Source organism: Sinocyclocheilus grahami, unplaced genomic scaffold, assembly GCF_001515645.1.
Source record: "Sinocyclocheilus grahami isolate Dianchi unplaced genomic scaffold, SAMN03320097.WGS_v1.1 scaffold1976.1, whole genome shotgun sequence".
Taxonomy (NCBI): Eukaryota; Metazoa; Chordata; class Actinopteri; order Cypriniformes; family Cyprinidae; genus Sinocyclocheilus; species Sinocyclocheilus grahami.
In genome coordinates, this window is record NW_015507155.1 from 106,926 (window position 1) to 113,055 (window position 6,130).

Below are 6,130 nucleotides of genomic sequence, written 5' to 3' on the forward strand. Positions count from 1 at the left end.
ATAAGTCTTTGGTATTAAATTATATAATAAAAAGCCCATAATAAATCAGTACACTAAATGAGGTAAAAGACACCATGTGTACAGAGTCCACACTATTGATTTGTGCTTACTGGTGAAAGTGCAACACCTGAAATGCAAAATTACATTTTTCAAATGACAACAATCATTACGACTAAATTGTTTTAGAAATTATTTTTTTTAATCAGTTTAACCATTATACATAATGTGACTTCATGGACTACAACCTGACTAAAATGCTCAGACATTTCATTGAATAAACAAAAAGAGGACACGTTTGTCTAAATACGATTTGAGTAAGACTAAGACGAAATTAAAAATGGCTGCCAAAATTAATACTGATACACAGTAATCAATAATAATCTTATTGCTAAAATGTCAGGTGTTCATTGACTAAAACTAGACTCAAATGTTGAGACTTTGTCGACTAAACCTTGACAAACTAAATAGGATAAGGTTGACTAAATATGATAAAAACTAACAAGGACGTTTTAACACTGGACTAAGTCTAAGACTAAAATTGAAAATAGCTGACGAAATGAACACTAGGTAAACGTACCTATTAAGCACACGTCCATATTTGTTTCTTTTGATTATAAAAAGAAATCATGTGTGATCATGCTTGCTGTATTAACTGATTGATGTGTTTGTTACGATATTCCTGCTGTGATCTCGAGTCAATCAGATCAGTGCACGCTGAGATATGAGTCTCCGTGTGTTCACACTGTCTGGTGGCTAATCCGAAAGCAAGAGGAGCCCCTTAAATGTGCATTATTTAGATGTTTAAGCCGAGAGTATAACCTGGAACGTGGATGTGGGAAATAATTACAGTTAGATCCAAAAGACAGTTTCAGCAACACAGCGCAGATGCTACAGAACACAGTTAGCTGTACAAGATTGTGTGCTACGCCAATATATTGCTTCACAGGCATTACTGGCTTCTACTTTTACATCCATAATATTATAAATGCACAGTTTATTGATGGTCTGTTTCACTCAATGAAAACGACATCCATCATTTCCTGAAGACAGTCGGTCTCCTTCAGAATACAGTGATATAAAAACTATCTGTGACACGTGCAGTGCTCATGTTTATTCAACCAAGTCCAAGCCTTTTGGAAAGTCTCTCTGTGGTGGTCAGTCCTGATATTGCGGCGGGCCGATACAAATAAATCAATGTATGAGAAACACTGATCTAAATATTAAAGATTAAAATGAAACTTGCCTGCTTGAACTCATTTGATTTGATCTGGGTGTCTGTCTTTACAGTGATTAGTTAGTTTGGTGTGTTTCCTCGTTTAGAGGTCGCACGTCTCCGTGCTTTTATGACGAGAGCGCGTCAAGAGCCGGGACCTCGGCACCACCGGTGCTTACAAAACCTGCTACCGTAACGCTTTCATTTTTTAGTACCGACTTGGTACCGAAGTACCGGGTCTTTTGACAACACTAATTCAGTATTGAAATTATTTCTAAGAGTAAAATGTGACGTACACACCGATGCAACGCATGTTTTGTTTCCCTGACCTGGTGCAACTCTCCGGAAAATATGGCCAGTTTAATTATATGATGCTGTAGTATTGAAAAGAGCATATACAATGAGGACCATGTGCACCACTAAAACATTGATATGTTCAGTCCTCCTACCCACACTACACTTCAGCCTTAAACACTGGTATAGTTGTGAGGGGTGCTTGGAAAATCCTCTCCCCTGTGAGGGGCCCTGGCCCCAAAGCGTTTGAAAACCCCTGACCTTGGCTTTATTTGAAGAAATATGATTCCCAAAGTGCACAAACTTCCCAGAATACTGTTGGTTAATATACTGTTAGTATAAATACTTTGTCATCTAAAGTATACGCATGTATATTTACACATTTACTTTTTAATCTATATTCAAATGATTTCTTAATTATTAAATCAAATGATATCGGCCAGCCTGCTTTCCAAGATATCGGCCACGGCTGTCAAAAACACTAAGTCAGTCGAGCACTAGTCTTGGCACTGCTTTTACACAACATCAGCACTGCTGGGGCACTTAAAGGCATTCTGACATCATGTACTAGCCATCAGCCTAACCTCAGCCTCAGCCTAACCTCAGCTCAGCCTAACCTCAGCCTAACCCCAGCCTCAGCTCAGCCTAACCTCAGCTCAGCCTCAGCATCAGCTCAGCCTAACCTCAGCCTAACCTCAGCCTCAGCCTAACCTCAGCCTCAGCCTACCTCAGCCTAACCCCAGCCTCAGCTCAGCCTAACCTCAGCTCAGCCTCAGCCTAGTCTTGGCACTGCTTTTACACAATATCAGCACTGCTGGGGCACTTAAAGGCATTCTGACATCATGTACTAGCCATCAGCCTAACCTCAGCCTCAGCCTCAGCCTAACCCCAGCCTCAGCCTCAGCCTAACCCTCAGCCTCAGCTCAGCCTAACCTCAGCCTAACCTCAGCCTCAGCCTAACCCCAGCCTCAGCTCAGCTCAGCCTAACCCCAGCCTCACCTCAGCCTAACCTCAGCCTCACCTCAGCCTCAGCCTAACCTCAGCCTCAGCCTCACCTCAGCCTAACCTCAGCCTAACCTCACCTCAGCCTAACCTCAACCTCAGCCTCACCTCAGCCTAACCTCAGCCTCAGCCTAACCCTCAGCCTCAGCTCAGCCTAACCTCAGCCTAACCCCAGCCTCAGCTCAGCCTAACCTCAGCTCAGCCTCAGCCTAACCTCAGCCTCAGCCTCACCTCAGCCTCCCCTCAGCCTAACCCTCAGCCTCAGCTCAGCCTAACCTCAGCCTCAGCCTAACCTCAGCCTCAGCCTAACCTCAGCCTCAGCCTAACCCCAGCCTCAGCTCAGCCTAACCTCAGCTCAGCCTCAGCCTAACCTCAGCCTCAGCCTAACCTCAGCCTAACCTCAACCTCAGCCTCACCTCAGCCTCAGCCTCACCTCAGCCTAACCTCAGCCTCAGCCTAACCTCAACCTCAGTCTCAGTCTCAGTCTAACCTCAGCCTAACCTCAACCTCAGTCTCAGTCTAACCTCAGCCTAACCGGTGTGGACTTCTGCTGAAACTGAACCTTCTCTTCCACAGGATCTGCTCCTTTCGTGGAAGTCAGTGACGCTTGAACACGGTTTGCTACAAACATGCAACAAATGTCTTCCTTTGAGTTCAGCAGAAGAAAGAAAGAAATGCATTCGGGTGTGAGTAAAGGACAACAGCACTGTGGCTGTGAAGCAAGCAGGGTGCAGTGTGCATGCGACTGAAAAGCACACAGACTAAACTACACAAACATGAGTGTGTGGTGTGGACTTCTGCTGAAACTGAACCTTCTCTTCCACAGGATCTGCTCCTTCGTGGAAGTCAGTGACGCTTGAACACGGTTTGCTACAAACATGCAACAAATGTCTTCCTTTGAGTTCAGCAGAAGAAAGAAAGAAATGCATTCGGGTGTGAGTAAAGGACAACAGCACTGTGGCTGTGAAGCAAGCAGGGTGCAGTGTGCATGCGACTGAAAAGCACACAGACTAAACTACACAAACATGAGTGTGTGAAAGTGGCATGTGTATTGTTCAGGCATTGTTTCTTCACAGTAACCTTACCAATACTAAACCCTTGTAGTGTTTACCCTCAGATGCATTTACTTTCTTGTACACTACTTGTGTTTAGGAGGAAACCAGCAGAACAACCTCTGGCCACAGAACGTTTTAGATAAAGACTTGTGAAAGATAATTAAGCCCTTATTTTCACATTAAGGAATGTGTTTAGGGCTCCGCAGGCACCCGGTTACTCTCTGTTAGCTTCATGTGAATGTATCACAAGCAGCCATTAAAGATGAATGAAGAATAAAGCCCAACCTCCTGCTTCCTCGCGCTGTGTTCTGCAGGGTCCTGGTTTAATCGCGCTCTCCTTGCACTGATGTTAAAGTGACTCTCATCAGCTCCATCGCAGTTAAAGACTTGTGAAAGATAATTAAGCCCTTATTTTCACATTAAGGAATGTGTTTAGGGCTCCGCAGGCACCCGGTCACTCTCTGTTAGCTTCATGTGAATGTATCACAAGCAGCCATTAAAGATGAATGAAGAATAAAGCCCAACCTCCTGCTTCCTCGCGCTGTGTTCTGCAGGGTCCTGGTTTAATCGCGCTCTCCTCGCTCTCCTCTTTAACAAGCACCATCTTCACAGCAGATAGATATTCCTGCTGGCTTCAACACGATCAGGACGAGGACATTACAGGGATTCTACGTTAGTCTTCTTCTCTGAGGTTTAGCGGTGTTTGGCAAACAAACGTCTGTGTGTTTAGCGCCCCCCGCTGGACTGGAGGAGAAGCGTCGCGAGGACCAGCGCTGTCTGGCTGCAGACACAGGGGCTATTATTTATTTTCACATTTATGTATTTATCTACGTATTTCTTTCTTTCTGCATTTATTTATTTCCACATTTCTGTGTCCGTAGGGTAATGAGGCAGGACTAGCCGTCGAGTCAGAGTAGGCGAGGGGCAAGCTTTGAGGCCACAGAGACACCCTGTGATGCCCAAACGAAGTACAAGAAGTGTAGCCTAGACGCCGCGCCTGTTGATAGTGTGGGATGAATGGCTTAGGCTAGCTGCACACTAGACGATCTTAAGCCCGATTTGCATCTCTGAACGATCGGGGGGATAAAAATCCTCTATTGTGTGGTGGGGAATTTGTTGTTGGGAAATGAACAAATCCTGCAAATTTTTCAGACTTTGAGGCGTACTGCCACATAACACTACGTGCGATCGCCTAAATATGAGCTATACTGATCATGAAAACTGCTCAAACACAGCTAGTTTTATCCAGGAAAGCTTCCAGAAATACTAAGAATGCATCAGAAATTAGTGAGTGTACTATAGCCTCAATGCACATACATTTTAATGTATATTTTTGTCCCGGACCTAACCGTCAGTGGGGTTAAATCGTACAAACTTGTACGAGTGAGGTCGTACGAATTCGTACAATGAGCCACCTCGTAAAATACATACGAACTGGTCGTGAGATAGCGTTGACAAACCCCAAAACCTAAAGTGCTGTTTCATTTTTATCTTTGTTCTATTTATTTATTTGTGTTATTGCTTATAATTTGTTAATTTGTTCTTATTTACTGAACGTTCACTTGTCTTTGATGTTTGAACTTTATATTTATTAGGCTAGTAGTTTTTGTTGGGGTATCTAGAATTGTAAAACTGAACTGTTATCTAACATTTTGGTATCAAAAATAATGATAACAACACTATTTTATATTTTTTGTGCAGGGCAAGTAAAACTTTTGAACCACTAGCCCGACACTCACTGGTCAAGAGCACTGATTCCCTCTTTTCTTTATTAACATTAATGACACAGAGAGCAGCAGGTGTACTGTATTAATATCTAAATCACAGATCTAATGTTACACATCAACATTTAACAGCTGTTTACTTTCACTTAAGACATACCATTTATGCTTATGCGAATACTCGACAAGACAGATATATTTAGAAGTAATTCAGTGTTGCATTTTAGGTAGCTTTCCATACACGCAGGTGAGTCAGTCAACGCAAGTACACACTTTAGCCCTCTTCGCACGGGATTAGTATTATGGGGTGACCTCCAGTCATTTGTAATAATTGCGGAGGTTGTCTGTGATCTTGATCCCGTGTGAATCGGCCATGTCTGTAATTTGTAAAGTAAAAATTCCCCCGCAAATGACCTACCATATTTCGCCGAACACCGAGGTCCTGTGCTAATATTAGTCCCGTGTGAATCGGCATCTCTGGGATTCGGCTAGCATTTGGCGGGTCGTATATCATTTTTTGAGGTTTTTGTTTCCTGTGCGCCTTTGTATCCATCTTTCGTGAAGAATGGAGCTGCGTTGGAGTGTTTGATAGTATTTTGGGTGCTGTCATCATATCGCTACACCATACAATTTGCAGAAAGAGAAAGCTGAGAATGATTTGAGGTTAATGTGTTACGAATAAATCAAGCATAAAGCTTGAGATACTATTTTATTAACCTGGTGAAATGTAAATGACACAGCGCACGAAACTATATTAGTTTCTTTTCTTTTTTTTATCCATCTGGACCATAGAACGGGACTCTCAAAGCCTTGACATCCGGGTATCCGGTAGATAAGTTGGTAGA